General features: G+C 40.0%; 1 protein-coding gene across 3 annotated transcripts in view; it reads right to left on the reverse strand.

Moving 5' to 3' along the window:
• cemip (cell migration inducing hyaluronidase 1) overlaps positions 1-19,693 on the reverse strand; it is a 155,570-nt gene extending 135,877 nt beyond the window's left edge. For 2 of the 3 annotated variants that reach the window (XM_085278589.1, XM_085278576.1), the window contains exon 1: positions 19,599-19,693. The gene's annotated coding sequence lies outside the window, so the exon portion shown is untranslated. Of the gene's footprint in view, positions 1-19,594 lie in introns of all 3 variants that reach the window. The other variant, XM_085278582.1, reaches the window with a different exon arrangement.
• Positions 19,694-20,256: the final 563 nt, after the last annotated feature.

Here is a 20,256-nt window from a genome sequence, read left to right on the forward strand (position 1 = left end):
CGACATTTAACAAAGCTAAACACAATATACTGAATGATAAAGGTTTGCACTTATGACTCACAAATGTGGTCTTCTTTAAACGCGGTGCAGCATGTTTTGCTGCTTTAGTAAATCAGCTGCTCCATACTAGACTGTAATGTCTGGGGTGTGATGCAGATGTTAAACTGAAAATGTCTCCGTCACAGAGATATCCCTATACATTTGTTTTTTAGCATAGCTGACAACCAGAAGGACCCAATTTTCTTTTGGTAATGGTTAATATTTTGAACTGTAGGGAAATTGCCATAGTATTTGGTACACAGTCATTGGTGTTTACCACACACCTTTATACCTTCTTAGGACGAAACAAAGATTTGAAAACAATAACATAACTTTACATGCATGAACATCATGCTAATTTTGGATTTTACTGATGTCTCTGAACTGTTCCTTTTTTGGAATAACTGAATTTATTTTGATTTTTTGGGGATTATCTCTGATCTACACAGGGTCAAAACTATTCAAAGAAACTTATTTACACTTCCAGTAATATTTGGCTAAACATCTGGTGAATGTGAATGTTGGCACATTGACCAGAGGTTTTTGGTACCCTTCAACAAGCTCCCAGCATAATTCTGGCTGCATGTCAGAAACAGTTCTCGGCAGAATTAGGACAGTTCATTCCAATCTGCTTCTTTCCTGGCATGAGCGTCGCTTTTAAGCATTGTCTTGTAATTTTGGTTGAATAACATCCTGAACATCCTAACCAATTTCCTCATCTAAGGGATACATTTTGGATTATCTTCCAGACCTCAACAGAGTGGTGACACATCCAAATAACTTGTATTTACATACAGTTGTTTCAACTGATGAGCTTGGAATCTGCACTTGTTTAGGAGACCTCACCAAGTTGTTTGAATCTGTAGTTCTGCAGTTCAGTGTGTGATGTCAAAAAAACATTTTTATGCTGGAAACACCCCAAAAAAGTGTTTTTGTTCTGTTACCCTTTTTTGAAAACACAATTATCAGAAAGATTTATAAGTTACTAAAAAACAGCAGATAAAGCAAAAACAACAACAACAAAAAAAAACGTCCAACCAAACAAATTGTTGTGTTATTTTATTATTGACCAGAAGAGTTGAATGTCAATGAAGTGTCGGAGTCATGCTGATGACACAGATAATCAGCATGACTCAAAATATCAAACACTTATATTAAATATATATTAAACATGAAGTGTGAAAGCCAGAAGGCTGCCCTGCAGTGTGTTTGTTCTTACTTCCATGCCCACCTAGAGCTATCCAGCTAAATTACACTGATTTGATGTGGTAGGAGTGGTGAGCCAGTTTATTCCCTTTCTTACCTTTCATGAGCCAACTGCACTGTGCCTGTGTGCTAACACATCAGCTCATCACTGCAGACATTTTAAAGCAGAAAGCACCAATATCTGTATCACGCAGCTCTATAAGCTTCTGCAGCATACACCTGCTGTTCTCCATATGACGTTCCTTAATAACCATTTCCCCTTACAAACTGGTAATTATGTTCCTGCAGATCCCAGGCTTTGTTAATATGCACCGTCTCCCCATGCACCAGTGCTCTGGAATACATTCATGTTCTGAAAACCTTCCACTGCATTGTTATCATTTCACATACCTAATCCTCAATTCACTGACCTGTCAACACTCGTACTGGTAAGCAGTCACACACACGCAGCACTCACATGAGTTTCAACATGATCACAACAACAATATTCAGAGCCCAATTTAGATCCGAACAAGCTGGGGCATGCTAAAAAAATATATATTAAAAAAGGTTGAACAATTTGGCAGTAAAGTATGTGTTCCTGCGTCTTTGTGTGCATTTCTCAAAGGGCTTGTCAGCACTAAATAATGGAGCACAACATTCTGTGTTATATTAAATTACAGTACAAAGAAGACATGATGTTACTACCATCACTCTTACTTTGAGACCTACTCTGCTCTGACAGACACCACCAAGTGTGTCTCAGAGCAAAACACCAGCTTTTTTTCCCAGGAAGGCTGTTTCTTCATTTGTGACATATTGCTGCTGCCAGAGACAAAACCCTCGGTGTCATGACCCCTGGGTTTCGTCTCTGAGGTTTAAGGCCAGTGTTCTTATGTGGATTTTGGGCTGAGTTAAAATAGTGTTCCTAGTTATTTAAGTCTAGCTTATTTTTAGTTTAGACTGGTGCTTTTAAATACCTTCCAGGGTTTTGAGTTTCTTCTAAATTTTATTTATGTAGTCCCAACTCAAGCTGCTTTATATTGTAAGGTAAAGACCCTACAATAATACTCGGAAAACCCCCAACTACAACTGAGCAAGCATTTGGTAACAGTGGGAAGGAAAACCTGCAACAGGCTGTGGGTGAGGGCAGGTAGACAGGATGAGAAGTACACTGGGGAAGAGTTTCCTAGTTGGTGTATGATATTCCCAGTTTATTCTTTGGTGGTGCTTAGCCTTTGGTTTTGTTGCCTTTTTGGAAATCTATTTAGGTTTGGTACTTTAACCAGCTACCAGTATTTCTGTGTTAAGTTGCCACATATACCTGTGTATATGTAGGTACTTCTGTAGTCTGTAGTTTAAATTAGCCTGTCTCGTTGTCTTGATTATTTTCAGCTGTAATAATCACCAAGGTGTCCCATCTACCTGATTACTCTCTATGTATTTAAACCCTGAGTTCAGTGGTGTTTGATGTGGTGTCATATGGTGTTCCTGATTGCCATTCCTTGGGTATTTTGTACTTATGGACTTTTTCTGCTGCTATTTGAACTACTACTCTTTCTGAATAAAGGTTTCTCTTTTGCTGCTAAAACATGTCTCAGTGTCAGGGGAGGCTGCTCGACATGGTCGACCCATCGTGCTGATCAATGGAGGTGCCTTTTGAATGCATTGGCACGGGGCTATCGTTTTGCATTAGTGCTGGTGGATGGACGCAATATCCCAAAGCAGTGCCAGTGCACACCATTTCTGCATAGGGTGTGGCACAGGTGCAATTTCAGGTCATCTCCCAAGTCTGTATCTTGAAAGAGACACTGACCGATTAGGGTCTGTCAGTGTCTCTTTCACGTGGCATGTTGGTCATGTCTCACACACTAGAAACACAGACAAACAAATTACATTTGGACCAGTGTCTATAACCTGTACAGTGAATCCTGGTCACAGGTACGAGCCCAGCTAAGGATGAAATTCAATACGTTCTGGGCCAAAGTTACACACGTTGGGGAGGTTATCACGGGAGAAGATGCCCCAGGACCATCAGCAGCCCCTGTACAAAAGTAAGATTAGACAAACTGCTAGTATTAGTCCCTTCTTCTAGTTCAAAGTTACTGGCCAAGTTGCTTTGTGGTCATAGGGGATTTTGACTATGAAGTGTTGCAGTCGGACAGGAGAGGAGCCACACAGGTATATCACCTCAACCTGCTCTGAATCCGCTGCTCTTTTCACAGTCGGACGGATTTTCTTTACTTTTGTAGACCGAACACTCAAACACAAACATAACAAAGAGACATCACTGAAGCTTGCTTTAGACTTTGGGAGTTGTGCTATGTGTCGACCGGACATGCAGTTACATTTCTTTTGCACGTCAGGTTATGTAGAAGGTTGCAGTGTGGCGTTCAAATGGGGTTCCAGTTATGGTGCGAGTTAATGCGTACACCTGATACACATGTATAATTTACATGTAATGGGATGGCAGGATCTCCTTGAAATTTGACAAACTGGTCTGTTGATAATGAAAACCATTAGAACTTGGCAGTTTTTAAATGATCTTTATTATGATACGACTTGGTATTAATTTGTGATAGAACTGAAAGGATTAGAGCAAATCTAAAACTGGACATGTACTAGTTCGATCCCACAGAGGTGTAGGTGGGTGGACTTTACTAATACGGAGCACTTATTAGATTAAAATAACTATTTATGCCACAATAGGCAATTTAGTTTGACAGTCCAAAATGAAAATAAGAACAAAGTGCTAATACTGACATTTAACACCTTAATAGATGGTGTGAAAGGATTTAGTAGTGTTTTGTTTTTCTAAAGGGTGCATGGTAACATGACCCGAAGGCAATGAAATAAATTCACTTGAGAGAACATGTTCAGGTTGACAAGTAATAAAAAGGTCTTTTAACCTGCTGTTAGGACTGTTTCTATCCTTCAGACAATGCACTAAACCAGCATATGAAAGAAAATGTTGAAACGCTTTGAATAAACAAATGTTTAAAATGTATTTTTTTTTTTAGAAACACTTAAATAGTTTCACTTGTGCAACAAGTAAATTCTTCGTTGTCCTTGTTTAACCACTGACTGACTCAAAAACTGTTCCCATAAATTAAATGGACTGATTCTTACATAGCGCTTTTCTACTCTGCCAGAGCACTCAAAGCACTTTAGACAACATGCCACATTCACACAAGCACTTTCTTCTATGCTTTAAGTGCTTTCATACACATTCATGCTCCGATGGGGATTGAATCCACCAACCTTCTGATCAGTAGATGACCTCCTGAGCTACAGCAACCCCCATACTAAGCCTAGGAATTTTTCATTGTGTCATAATGACTTTTGGCTTACCATAAATCAGTCACTAAGTAATTATTTCGTTTTAGCCAAATTAAGGTTGAGAAAGGCATCACCACCCCATTTGGTAAATGAAGACAAGGCGCCACCATGATCAGACTGAACTCTGAAGGAAACACACCAGTGCACTATCATCAGAAAACTGCACTCTTGAAAAGACCTGCAGCCGTCTGCGTAAATTATAAAAAGAACACATATTGCGAATCCAATGTTTCAGATGATACATGGATAATTAAGTTAGGTGCATGGCAGCATTAACTGGCAGGTGCCCTAACACAGGCATCTGTAGCCAAAAAGCATTTGCTAAGCCTCATCTACTACTATAAGTCATTAAAAGTGACCTATTTACTGTTTGTGCACTATTAGAGCCTTTAGCGTTTGTAATGGATTATCTAATACTATGGTTTGTGTGTGGCACTGACCATCCAAGAAGTTTCTTTTGGTGAGTGAAATTCTTATTAGTCAGTTACTAAACACAATTTACCTGTGCTGCACCCATACAGTTTACACGGATCCATGAAAGCACAACAATCTGCTTTGTTACGTCCCCACATGAAAGCTAGGCGAAGAGGGTGGGGGACAGTAACAGTTGGATCCGGGTCGAAATGAAAGGGACGCCAGGCAGAGGTGTTTAACACAAAATAAATCTTTATTATAATTAATTAACCCAATAATCATATAAGCAGTAACAACAGAAAGAGACAGCAACGCTGCTTTAATGATAAATTAGACAGGCCAACCCAAAGAGATGGTGACCGCTTCAGCTAAGAAAACAACTATAAGGATTCAACAGAAAAAGACAGCAACGCTGCTATTAGCAATAACCAGGAAGGCCAAACCAAGTAATGGAGGCCGCCGTCACTTAAGCAAAACCACTGCTCAGTTGAGTTACTCACAACAAGCCACGCACGGTGGGGCTGGTCACACACACACAGCAGGCCTTTTCCACACCTAGACCAGAAGCACACCCTGACCAGCACAGTGGAAATCCACCAGAAGCCTCTCCCACACCCACACTGCTCTCCTCCAGCTTATATCACCTCTGGAGGGTAATTGGTGATAAACGAGGGCAGATGGTGTGTCCTAAAGGAGAATGCAGGGGCAGAGAGAAACAAGGGGAGGGGCAAGAAAGAAGGAGGAGGAGAGGACAACACCACGTCCACACACTCCCACATCCTCACAGGATGTAACAGCTTTATTTAATGAGAGGCTAAGTGCCACTATATTAAAAAAACTATGATGCACTGTGTGTGGATTCTGTGCGATGGTAGCTCTTCTGAAGGAGCCAGGTCTTTGATCCCATTTTGTTCTCCTTCCTTTGAACTCTTTTGGTTGTACCAACCACAGCCTATCAAAAACATCCGAGAAGACCTATGACTTCATGCAATCCCACTTTGGTGCCTAATGTATCCACTCCCTTGACAAGTTACAAGATGATTGATGTGATTAATACTGACCTCTTGGTGTTTTTAATTATGTGACTATCAGTAAAGCCTACATTAAACTCTGTTGTGAACACAGACACGCACACCAGGAGACCAAACAGCCAGGTAGTCAATCCTGTTATATTGACATCTGCTGCATGAGGAGCAAGTGTAGTTGGTGCATTATAAATTCTTTAAAACGAGTCTGTGCAGTCACAAAAAACAGGCAGGCATCCGGATATCCACTTGGAACCTTGCACTAACCTTCTGATGACACCATTTACATCACTGGGACCCAAGCAGACTTGCAGATGTGGAAAGTATAATCGCTGCTTAAGACTGAATGAAATACAGAGCACATTCCCCAATCCAACATTTGGGTGTTTCAGTGCATGTTATAAAACTTAAATGGATGCAAAAAAATCACAAAAATAACAACAACTAGGTCAGATCCACACATGACACAGTAATAGCAGACCAGTTTCCTTTTATAGCAAAGCAGCTGACAGATTCTTGGTTTTAGGTGCTAGCAGCAACAACTCAGCATCTTCTGGGACGTATTCTGGCATCCTGCCACAATTTACAGAGCAAACAACAGACAGCGTACAGCAAACAATAGGCAGAAGATAAATGTGTGAGCGCATAACAGGCAGTCCTCAAAGTGAAGCATTTCTCCCCAGGCAAAGAACAAATCGCAGGTTCAGTTATTCCAGTCAGTGTGAAGATCAGCCTCTGTTCAAACAGCCATCGTCAGCATGTTTGTGTAAAACAGGTCAGAGTGGGAAACCACAATTCATCATCATTTGTGTACAGTTTTAAGGGCTTAATAATCATCACACATTTACTAGAACTCAGTGCTGTATGGTGACTTTTACATAAAGGCAAGCAGAGACAATCCCCCATCCCCCTATGGACAAACTAAAACATCTTCCTCCACCATTTAACCAGATAAACTGCATCAGATTACAACAAAAAGAACGACATCAGAGCCCATTATAACTGTCACAGATCGAACTGTGAAAAGTGCCTTCTATATAACATTTATACACATTTAATGGGCTGCATTAGAGAGCAATTTGGGGATCATTATCTTGCCCAAGGATACTTTGGCATGCTGGAGCAGCCAGGGCTCACCACCAACCTTCCAATCAGTGGATAACCTGCTCTACCTCCTGAGCTCCAGCCACCCTGAGATTTAGTGTCTGGACACTTGTGTGGTTACTGTTATGCAATTGTACACACACACACACACGCACGCACGCACGCACACACACACACACATATACACACACACAGAGGTGCAGCTGTGCACGCCTACAAATATCGACTGTCTGGTTTGGTAATCCCCTGCACTCTTAGGTGACAGCAGAGAAAGAAATTATCTGTGAGAGACAGAGAGACAAGAGTGCAACAGAACCATGGTTCAACTACCTCAAGTAGTTTGACAAATTACTGCGAAAGGCTAAGTAAATATGACACTGAATATGTTATTTAGGGAGTATTCTTATTATAAGAGATTAAATCCAAATTAGCCCAGAAGGACATAGTAAGTCCAAAAACATCCATGACAAATAGCAAGGCAAGTTTTACAATAAGAATGAAGTTGTAACCTGGCTATTTTCTAACAGAGAGTAATAGACTGAAGTCTGTGAGATAGTTAAGGCAGTCAGCTGGAGCTGTGTTGCATCAAAAACATGTAAGATCTGAGCGCAACCAGGCTGAACAAGAGAGAAAAATCATGTGATGGTGTGAAGTGTGAAGAAACACACACATTTGCTCTTGAGTCAAAAGGAGCTGTAGAGTTATTTTTTGCTTTGGGATCCCCAAATGGTTTTCCCAATCACCCAATTACTTATCAATTTACCCAGTAGCAAGATTTCCAAAATCTAACATTCTTGCAATCAAAACAGATGTGATTAAAATCTTTGGATTTGAGTGATTTCACCCGCTCCTCACATACGCTCATATAAACCTAAAGGTTATAAGTGTATAGAACACAAATCTTGCTTAATGTAGCAGAAAGTGTAGCAAATATTAACAAATAGCTAATCTGGTTTTATTTAATTATTAGTCTTGTGTGGTGGAATCAATTTTTTATTTTTATTTTTCCAATTCATCTGCGTTAACTTGTTAGCCCGTTTCAACGAGTTTATGCGTTAACGCTGACAGCACTACTTATTTCACACGCCAATAAAAATAGAAATGGGCCATTAAAGCCACTGACCTAAGGATTGTTAGGTTGGACATTGAATTATAATTAATATTAAATAACATCTACACCATCATAAGTTCTTTTAAAACAGCACAAAAATTTGCCTCCTATAATGTCAGAAGTGCTTCCAAGAAGACTAAATAAAGAACAGTAAAGGTAATTTTTTATGCCTCACTTTAGATTGTATATATATTAGAGCTGGGCGATATATCGAGTTTTTTTAAAAATATCAATATATTTTTATACGAGATATAAGCTGTGACAATATCCTTTATATCAATATAGACTATGTTACGTTATAATTATACTTGTGGAGCCGCAAATTTGCCTTTCTTTCGTCCACTTTTGTCTTTACGCAGCGTTACTCGACCTCGCCTCTCCTTCACTGAACACAACTCCCCCTCCTCCCCCATCGCTTCACCTGCAGGCAGCGACAAGATGGACACGGCAAATCTGCGTTAACGAGTTACTGCGCATCGCCCCGTGCGTGGGGCTGGACGGCGTCAACATGTTAACAAGCTAACGAGCTAACCACGCTAACGCCATGCAGCCCAGAGGGGCTGCACAGCCTAAAATCCTTTCATTCTCTCAAAAGTTGACAGCGCGCCTTTTGTATGAATTCTGGTTGTGCTTGATGGCCGCGAACCGATTTTATGTGGAACACGGCGCTCAGCAATCTGTCAAAAAATGTTTTAGTACGACTTTGGTAAGCTACGGAGCTGCAGCGCTTGATGGATTGTCGGAGCATTACGGCTGAGCCTGGCGGAGTGATACGTACTGTGCTTCAACGTAATATTACCATATTGTGTGTGTATAAGGACCATAAATGGCACCTGTTAAGAGACGTGGTTACGAAGCGGATTTCAAACTCCAGGCTGTCAGTCACACAGTACAAGTTGGGAACAGAGCAGCTGTGAAATCTTTGTTATTACGCTCAGCGTCTTTTAGTTTACATTCTGACTGCACAGTGGTGAGCTCTTTGTTATGCACAAAAACAACAGTTTTCTTTTATTTATGGAGCATTATTATTTAATAAATGCTCATAATTTATTTTTGAGTAGTTTTTTTCATGTACATCTATACTGTGTGGACGACCTGTAGATAGAGGAACATTTTCAGTTCGTCTTCCAACGTCTGGTGGGTCTTATGAATACAAAATACTACTGCTGTGACTAAGAGGATGTTTGAACCGACAATTCACACAACAGTAAAGAAAATAGGTTCTCTCAGTACCCTCAGAAATATCTCTAATATGCCTCGCTGAGCATCTATTTACCCAGTTTTTGAGATACAATGTGGGAAGCGTCTGTTTCTAAACATCTCCTTTTTCCTGAAACTGCAGAATCGACATTTCAGTGTTTAAAACACAAAAATGTAGAGAACAAATTACCTTTAATAGTCCCATATATTTCTTGATAAAATTTGGTAAAATCCCATTAGTACAAAAAAATGTAATTAACATTGCTGTAACACAGTTGCAGCACTAGAATATGTTGTGGGCGGGGCACAGCTCAAAGATCATGAGTCAGGTTCCATATGGGTCAAAGCACAACTCACCTGACATCTGACCCATATTAGGACTTGAGTTGAGTTGAGTAATTCAGATCTACACTGCCAATCAAATATAATAACAAGTGACAACATTTGGAAAACTTTCAATCTGGATTGTTCATTTAACATTTAATTTCTAAACTCTGTATCATTCCTCAAATTATCATTTCATGTGTAATTTTGTAATTTAGCCTCTATGCACCACCAAACTTTCAGCTTTAGTTTAGGAAGTTTAAGTACTGAATTACCTGTTTTGCAATACAGCAAGTTTTACAAATAGAGCCTCAACATTAAATGGACAAACTAGCATAATTTAAATTGTAAAGAATTTTGTTAATAATACTTGGATAAAAATCTTTTGAAGCCAATGACTACCTGAAGTCTGGAATTCATTACATTATAAATGCTGCATTTTCTCCCATTAAATACTCTCAGGCTTTTACTGCCCATACATTCAGTTTCTTCTTGTGTGGGGGTCTTTGTGGCCCCCAACTGCACATTTCTTCTGAATGTGAGCAGAAACTTTACATCCTATTACTTCTGTCAGCAGTCACATCATCAATAAACACAAGTTAGCCAGCTCCACTAGCAACCACAAACAAATGTCCAAACAAATGGCTGTAAATATTGTCCTCACTCTACCACAAGTTTATTTGAGATCGGAGACCTTGCTTGGTCAATAAGGGAATATAAATTACTAATAGCTATGAAAAGACAACACTGTCACTGTCCATAAGATGTTAAGGATGTCTAAGACATAGGGTAGCTAATGAGCTATTACATGCTTATATGTGGTACAGATGGATCCAACCATCTCTCCATCCAAATCAGGTTTGCAGGAGCCCATCCCAGCTGCCACTGGGCAAAAGGCAGAGATTAATAATAACTAATCATTACATTTGTTTTTATATCACAAAGATTGTTGAGTGAAAATCAACTGCCTCAATCATACTAGTCCACTGCTATGCACACATGCGCGTGTAGATTAGCCAGCTTTGGGTCATGGCAAAGACGGAGAGCTGAATAAACCTGTTTTTGTTTATTGGCTAAAGTTTTAATAACGGATTGGTTGCAACAAAGTCTTCCACAAATATACTGCAAACATTCCTACTGTCCCTTTAACATGACAATCTACCAACAAATGAGAACAGACAAAGATTTTAAATCAATTCTTGCAATACAAAGCATAGGAAGTTAAATCTGTTGGTGCTGCTGGTGAATATGAGGAGATTAAAGTTAATTAACTAAAGCCTGGACCAGCTGGAAAAGACAAACAGGATTAGTGTTTATGTGGTGGTGATGATGTGAAGGTGATATTCTTTTCTGATAAACAATCACATCATCAGGTGCAGGGAGGCATCCTCTAATATGAAAATGCAGGAGTCTCTCAGGTCGACGTCAAAGCTGTTTTAGATAGAGTAAGTACATCAGAAGATGTAAGAGACCATAATGCATCCGTGAATCTGGCAGTGGTGAGCCGTTGGGAGGAATCTAAAAATAGGAATAAATCAAAACCTACAAAAGTAAAGCGATCTCTCTTTCCTTTAATCTCAGACAGCAACTGTCATAAAGCTCCTTGCCCATTTGAATTCATCCTTTACATTATAGCTATTTTGTGGCTACAATTGTCTATTTTCACTGAAAGCTCAGCTTATTTTGTGCTCATTGAGGACTGTAGCTCTCTCTGTTATACGAGTGTGTCTGCCTCCAATTAACAATGACTGAAGCTGGGCGAGCCGAGCGGCCAGCAGCTTGTTCAAAGTTATGGTCTGTGCTTCATACACATCAAGTAATTAGCAAGTACAAAAACGTCAGTGATTTAGCATCATAACAGATAAGTTTCATCTTGCTTCTCTACACATGTTAATAACTCCTTTGGTACATTAACAAGGAACTCTCTGAAAGGGGACGGCACTTCTGACCACATCCGTAAAATAGGAAAGTTGACCAAGTTCAGGCTCAGCGGTACGTTTAAGTTAGCATGTAAAAGAATGTCTGAATGCAGCACTTTTAACCAGCCGTTTTACCAACACGCCACTTTCAAATTTCATTCATATTCTGAACGCCTCCGAAGAAACTGACAGAACCATATCACACTTTCCTCAAGCCTTTTAATTTAGCTGATTTTCTTGTTAATATATTTTAATATAAACGTGCATACCAGACTTCTGAGCATATAAGCAGCTTTTTTAGAGACATGTGGTCCTCACAGGAAAGCCACTGCAAACATGATTTATTAACATGATGCTGAACATCGAATGAAATATAAAGTTTTTAAAATGACTCTCATCTCATGCAGCAGTTATATTAATCCATTTGCCACAGATGAAGAACATTTTTCTGCAGAATACTCATAATCACGATTTTCCACTAAGTTTTATGTCTAGTGAGGCATTTTATTTTTATATACACTCTAAGGGGAATCGTGACAAGGATGGTAGGGCGTCAACCACAGTGAAAAATCAGAAGAAGAAAAGACCGTAATCATCACAACACGGGCAGTTCCACGCAAAACTCTGAGAGCAATGGGAAGAAGGAAGGTGAGAGTTAGTGAGTGAGCGAGCAGCCATCAGGAAGATGCACAGATATAGTGAAGAATCTGCACAGAGACCTAAGGCAAAAGTCTGAGGAAGGCAAACAAACCACCACCCAGGGTGGAGCGAGGCCTTTCTTTTTTATACACGATGGATCTGAAGGTTTTATCATTGAAGCTTTAATGACCATCTTTAAAGCTTCAGTGTGAGGGAGCATAAATTATTGATCTAGCAGGCAGTACATTTCTTTCTCTCTCACTCGCTGCATGTTTCACCTTGTTCTGTTGCAGCTCGTTCACTTCAGTGAATTTAGACTGTAAATGAAATATTACAATAACTACATGAGAGCAACAGAATAAATTGGTGTTCATTACAAAGCAAAATTGAATTTCCACAATATAGCAAAGCACCAAGGATAACAAAGAGCTTGAATGGGCCATTAATAAATTAATGGCTAGAATAATATTTCTGTGCACATCTGGTGAGCAGGTGCTAGTTTGTAGTTTGTCTTAGTCTACAAAGGTAAATTGAATATTGCAACTCAAAAAGTGGATAAACAAAAATTCCATTGGGTGTATGCTACACTACACCCTTTTCTCAGTACTTTGATCTAAATTGGGCTCCTGAGATCCAAACAAAAAGGGTGTGGCATACGTGTGTGTGTGTGTGTGTGTGTGTCTAATTTCAGCACCAGCTTTTAAGCTGCTGAATGTGCATTTTAGGCAGCAGAGGCACGTGCACACGCAGGTTGAGGTGGATCTCTCTCTGTATTCTGTCTGTCTGGATCACATCATCCACAAAAATAACAGGCTTGCACACAAAGCCAAAATAGCTGTCTGTTACAATGCCAGGGCAATGCCTGGAATCAATTTATACCCAGTTGTTCATGCAAGCTTCTCATTGCATGTCATTAAGAACATGGACTGGGTGGAGGTGCTTTAAGTCAGGGTGATCCAGCTTCTGTTGCAGACTACAAAGTCCAGACAAGAAAGGAGCCAATCTAAACAATTTCACATCAAATTAAGAAACTGATGGAAGCGTCAAGGGTATAAAAAAAAAGACAAAAAGGATCAAAAGCTTTTGTCTTTGTCACTTCATTTATGAATACGACGTTCTTCTTAAAAATATACCAGAGGAGAAAGCAAAGAGAAGTACAGCTGACAGGCCTGACTGGAAGGGAGAGAAATTTTCCTCTTTCAGTTGAGGCTAAAAAGCTGATGGTTTCCTCAAGTAAACTGTGGCCTTTGGCTGCCGGCCCAGTCATGCACGGCAGTAGCGCTTTGCCAGTTCTTCCCACTGACTATACGTCGTTGACTGTGTGTGTGGAAAGTAAATGTTTTTTTTCCCCTGCCAACAGTTGTGTTCCTCACTTTGGAAATGGAATGCTTACAGTAGACATAATACAAGAGAAGCCAGAGATTTCAGACATATTTGTGTGTGTGTGTGTGTGTGTGTGTGTGTGTGTGTGTGTGTGTGTGTGTGTGTGTGTGTGTGTGTGTGTGTTTTCTTACTCACTTGCTATGAGAAATGCGATTCTGAGATCTTAAGACTAGTTCAAGTACAGCTCTATGAACATTTTTTAAAGGGCATTTCTACAAGTATCGTCACGAACAAGGTGAAAACATGCTGTATTGCTTTTAGATTCTATTTTACATTATATACATTATAAGTGAAATACATGAATAAATCAAATGAACATAAAGTTATACCACCAAGCTTGCAATTCCCTCTGAACACAAGCAAGAGTTTAGTCAGAAATAAGATAAGATAGAACTTTATTAATCCCTCGGGTGGGTTCCTCTGGGAAATTCGATTTCCAAAAAAGCACAGCACCGACAGAAGTTACAGTTACAGAATATCATATATATATATATATACACACACACACACATACACACACATATATAAATACAGAGACAAATATAAATAAAATATACGAAGGGGATAAATAGAATAAATAGGAATTAAAATAAAAATACAAGTGAAATAGCCATGGACTAAGAGAGAAAAGCAAACTTTTTCAAAGACAAGATTGTTTTTCTCAGAAAAGCAGAAGCGAATGAAAGTAGGAAAGAATATTTTTGGTGGGTGAACTGTGAGCTGACAAAGCCAAATCTGAAATTTGAGTGTGTCCACTGTAGCAGTGTGCTGTATACAGGTAACACTGAGAAACGAATGCTAGTTTAGGAAAAGAACTCAAGCTACCCTCATTTCAGCCTGATGTCTTGTACTTTTAACAGGTCTGTAGGCTTTCTGAAGGTCTTTCTAAACATAATCTGCCACTTCACTCATATTTAGTCCAGTCCTTGTATCTAAACATTTTCAGAGGAATGTCTTTTGTTGTTCGTTTGCTACTTATTACTGACCACTGAAGAATACAAAAGGCTCCTAACATCCTAAAGAATGAAACAGTGTCGTGTCCACACATAACAACTTAGCAAAGAACCAATTTTAAATTGTATTTTTAAGCACTTTGTCACGAGCAGCCTGTCACAAAAAACATAATTTGTTTACATTTCTTCATTTGAATCTATGAATCTTGAATCTTACTGCTGCACCAAGAAGGTGATTCCCAAAGAGCTACTACCTACAAACTGTTGGCATGTATCTACTAGGGCTGGGCCATATTATACCGTTCACGGTAATACCGGTATAATGTTAGGCAACGATAGGAAAATGAAATATCGCGATAGAATGGGAGTAAAACGCGCATGCGCAGTGCCTTTGTTTACATACGCACATGGCCGATTGTTGAGTGAAACAGATGATCCAGAATTGGTTTGTAAAAATGGTGCAACTTCAGTGATGTGGAACTGGTTTGGTGTTTGTCTGTCAGATACACAACAAAGCACATTTTTTGCAGAACATGCAAGCGGCCGTTGTTATTGTCATATTTGTCGGACTAAGATGCTCTTAAATCTGGGAATAATCTGGGTCCTAAACTCCGTATTCTTCAGGTCAAACAACACTGCAGCATCACTTAGAGTTAAAAACTGTCTAAATTCTTTCATCTTTAATAAAACGATCAGCATTGCTGCTTTACGAGGTGTAACTATAAAGTTTAACTTCCAGGCATCCATGAAAACAAAAGTTATTACATTTAACGGAGTTAGAAGTTAGCAGGAAGCTAGCGGAAGTTAGCTCGCTAGTTTCGCTAGTTACCTAAGCATGATATAGCATGTTCTGACTGAGAGATTTCTGAAAAAAATCAAACGTACAGCTCTGCTATCACTTCCAACATAAATGAAGACAGGAAACTAAACAGCAGTGACGTTTGTAGGGTTACTGAAGTTGGGCTAGCTGGTATATAATGATGTGCTACGTGATCGCTAGCGACACAGCTATGTTAGCATAACATAAACAGTGGAGCTGGAGGACGAACACTAACACTTTTCCACTTATAAAAGTTAACGTGAAGGTTCTTCATGGTTAGAGACAAATGCAATCGCATGGCAGGATGCTGTAAACGGACCAAACTTCAGTCAGGAGAACAACTGAGATAATCCATCCACAATACGAGGTTAGTCATTAATATACTGCAACAACATGGGAATAGAGCAGCTGCCAGAGAATTCAACATTAAGGAATCAATGGTACAGAAGTGGAGGAAGGAAGAAGAATGAGTTTAATAAAGTTTGATTTATCTGACTGCTTTGTTTCGCTTAATGTGCCTTATAATCCCGTGCACCTTATGGTCCGAAAAATGCGTACTGCACACTGCAGTTTAATGTTGCAAAGCACCTCTTTTTAACTTCAGTGGATATTATACATGGTTATGCTCAGGACATGTCAGCCCATTTCTAGTGGAAATGCCTTTTGGTTAAACTTTCAGCAAGCAATTTGCATTTGCACTGTTACATTTTTATAAAGCTTTAATGTACATAAAAACCAGCTTCTTGTTTAAGTGAATATAAATGGAAGGTTGTCTTTTTGCGCTAGTAATGTTGTGCAGTTGTATTTTGTCTCGCATCAATTATATCGTCGGTTATATCGTTATCGCAAATTTTCAAATATATATCGTGATAAATATTTTTGGCCATATCGCCCTGCTCTAGTATCTACAGCAAATGAGCAGCATCCAAAATTCATCTTCTTAAGAAACAGGGCAGGAAAAAAGACGCAGCAAAGCCCTGAAACAACACCTGACTGAAACAGAAATGGTGCCAGCGGAAAGGGCAAAAAGTTTGATGTAGTGATAAATCCAATCTTAACGTTTTTGGTTCAATTTTCAAATTCTTTGTCAGTATGTACAGAGGAGGTCAGGAAAGAGGTCCAATGAGTGTCTACAGCAATCTGTAAAAAATGGTCAGTTACTGCTACATTTTACCCAATGTGGGGGGTCTTGTCAAAATCGATGGCAATAAAAGTAGTGTGAGGTTTCAGTCCACCAAGTATCTGATTGGCAGTGGCTATGTGATACTGAAAAAGAACCACAAAAAATACAGGGTGTATGAAAAGGAATGATTTGATTTCAATGTGCTCTTTACTGCCATTCAGTTGTAATGATCGAAACGTACTGTTAGAGGGGATTTGCAAGTTTCAAGTGGTTGGCAGCGGGTAGCATAACAACAGCACTGATGGAGACATGGAACAAATTGTGTCCAGAGGCTAACACACTGAGCACTTGTAAACATTTCAAGTTTTGTATTTTAAAATTTATCACAGGTTTCACGTGTACATTACTTTAAGAAAACAGATGATTCTTTTTGATTCACCCTATAGATGTTTTCACCTGTGGTTTGGGGTAAATACCACCCTTTACCACCCCAACATTAGCCAACCTTTAGAAAACGTTTCTTTTTTAACCTATGACAGTGTACAAACAATGCAACACTTCAGCTATCAGACCATACTCCTACGTTCAACACATCACACACTGTGTCCGCTTGACTAGAAGCAGCAGCATTTCTTGAGCAAAGAACAACTGTATCAGTTCTTTGAGGCTTAAATTACATGTTGATGTAAGTGACAAACGCCTCTAGTTTAACACAGTAATTACAACAAAAGTAAAGAAGCTGGTCAGATAGTACAAAACCACAGAGTGTCTGTTAGAAATGAGTTGGTGGTGGGAATAAACAAAACAGTGGATTAGACCAAATTACTTCTTCCTCATTCCCAACAGAAAGTCACTGCAATGAAATATTAGTCTTTGATAGACCAAGCCGCAGCAGCTGATCCCAGACCAGTCCCTGAGGATCAGACACATCAGAGCAGCTGCCGATTCAGAAGTGATGCAAGTCTAGAATAAGAAGAAGCTCTCTGACAGCACAGACACACACAGACAAACACCAGATCTTGCAACAGCTTGTACATTTGCAAGTCAGCTATAGATGAAAGGAAATTCCACAGGCTTACACCTTCACTCGTGTAACCCGTGCTCCTAACTCCAGCTGCACAGCCCAGCACTCATCTCTCCCACTCAGCTCATTTATGTTCAAGATTTTCTACACGCCTTCATATTCTCTGCTGATATTCTGACAACCACCCCAGCCTGAATCTCTTTTTGCTAGCACTTTAGTCAGTCTCAGTTAGTTGCATAACCATTTTTGTAAGAGCAGGCCACTCAGAACCAAATGATTTTGACAAGAATGCTACATATTGTACATATGAATGTAAACTGTGGTTTTGTATATGTATATCGAATTAATTGTTGTCCAGAGAGGATGCCGTGGTGATGACAAGTTGAACAGCACCACGATAAGACAGCAGTGAGCCACAGACAGCTCTGCAGCATCATCACTCCATCAGGCCAAGCACATGTTCCAAATGACTTGCACATTTTGTAGCAGAAACACTTATCAAGATTTAAAGAAGGCAGTACAGACACATGCTCAAGTAATAATTATTTGTATGTCAAAATGCTGACATGAAGACAGTGCAATAGTACGGTGTCATTAACATGGTTTTAAACTGAAATTAGTTTAATCTCATTTTGTTACAGGCTCTAAACAAAAGTGAGCTAACTAGGAACAACTAAAAAACACAGTTACATATTGATATTTGCATTAGGTTTTGAGATCTGAGCTTACTCTGAAATGATGCACCGCCTGGCTTAGATGACCCATTTGTCTTAAATTTGTGTTTGTGTATATCCAAGACATCAAACACTTACCCGAGTCATTTAACTTCTTAATGCAATACACTCTATGTTAAACAAAAACCCAATTTAATACTCGGAACTGTTTGGCTATGCTCACTATAGTTATACTACAGCTAGCGCTGGCTGTGGAGTTCCACGCATGAAAGGCTTTTGCACGTTTCTCCTGCTAATCCAGCAGCAGAAAATCTTAGTGTTACACATCAGTTTGGGAGATGGCAGTAAATTTTTCCTCTAATTTTTTTCTCCCTTTTTTTGTTTGTTTTGTTTTCTCAATGATGGCTAGCAAATGTGCATGACCACCACCTGCAGGTGGTAGCGGAATATTGCATCCAACCGTTCCATCAATTTGTTTCACATTCTTTTGTCTCACCCGTTAATGTGGTCTGACAGAGAATGTTACAAACAGTTGTTGAGTGCATGCATAGACAGAAGCTTTGGGGAGCTGTGTTTGAGAAGTTTAAACTTTAAACTACTACTCAGCTACCGCCCGGAGATTATGTAGGATGATGGTCACTACCTGTTGGAGCAGAGTGCAGAGCAGACTCCGCTTGCTTCCTCTGGTGGTGAACAGCAGCGCGGGAGTAAAACGTGCTCAAAGGTTTTTTTTTGCTCTATTTGTGGCTGAGCTTGTAACATTCTCAGACAGACGTACTGTCACACTCTTGAGCTCAGGTTATATTTTATAGATGCTGCCCACAAATGAAGAGATGCTCCTGGCAGCATCTGAAGGCGCAGCCGCCACAGAGGACCTCTCTAAGCCCGGCTGCGTTCAGAAAGGTGCTCACCACATCACGGCCAGCATTTGTACTCTCACAGTTTCAGCCTGCGGCTTACAGCTGCACGCAGCTGGCGCGGGCTGTTTGGTGGGCAAGTTATCAGGCGTGTGCCGAATGCTGCGCGGTCCAATCAGCACCAAGTGTTCGGGAGTGCTTACCTTTGCCCGCAAGTCGTGGCAGGACGGGCAACGTGCGTTCAGCAAACCTGCCCGGACCCGCTGCTGAGTCCACCTGGTGAACTGCGATCTCCTCGGTAACACGCGATAAGCGCACTTAAAACACATTCACACGCATGTTTTTCCCTGCACACCTGTGGATCGCCGTGACCAACAAATACATAACCCCTCACCACAACCTCACCATGTACAGCTCGCCCACGCCCAGAGAGAGAGGTTAAAGAATCCGTAGACACCTACCTACCTCATACAATCCGTGTCTCGTCCCAGAGTCCGCAAAGGCGCAGGGTGGAGCAGAGCAGTGATGGAGGGAGCGCTCATGTGTCAGCCGGTGTCCCTGTCCGAGCGCATGCTGCAGAGCCGCCTCTATTTACTCCAGCTGGAAGAACGACACGCCCACTGTGCGTGTGGGTGGGTGACAGAGAGAGAAAGAGAAAGAAATTTGGAACCATGTTTACATTTTTGTCTGTTTGGAAGCGCTGTGCATGGATGTTGCCAGGATTTTTAAACTGATGTGGAAAAAAGGGTATTAGGAAAAAGTCTATAAATAAATGAAAACATATATAATAAAACGCACAGGCCACGAACTCGTACATTTATTTGTTGTAAGATGTCAATTTGTTTGAAAGCCTTCTCTGTACTGCCAGAAATCATCATCAGGAGATACTGTGTGTCCGTTTAGGTGATTTTAAGACCGCAGTAAAAAGTAATAAAATGTTCATAACTGTGCTTCACACCACAGAGAGGACTTGCATGATTAGGTCTATCTGCAAACTTCAGAACACTTCCTCCAAGTTACTGGGAAAATACATCAAAAATAAGCTGTGTAAAGATCTTTAAATGTAAAAAGAAAAAGAGAGAAAATAAAGCAGCTGACTGAAATAACTTCACATAGTATCAAA

The sequence above is a fragment of the Mchenga conophoros genome, linkage group LG1 (genome assembly GCF_057382185.1).
Source record: "Mchenga conophoros isolate Kocher_MC1m ecotype Shallow Benthic linkage group LG1, M_conophoros_male_GT1.1, whole genome shotgun sequence".
Classification (NCBI taxonomy): Eukaryota; Metazoa; Chordata; class Actinopteri; order Cichliformes; family Cichlidae; genus Mchenga; species Mchenga conophoros.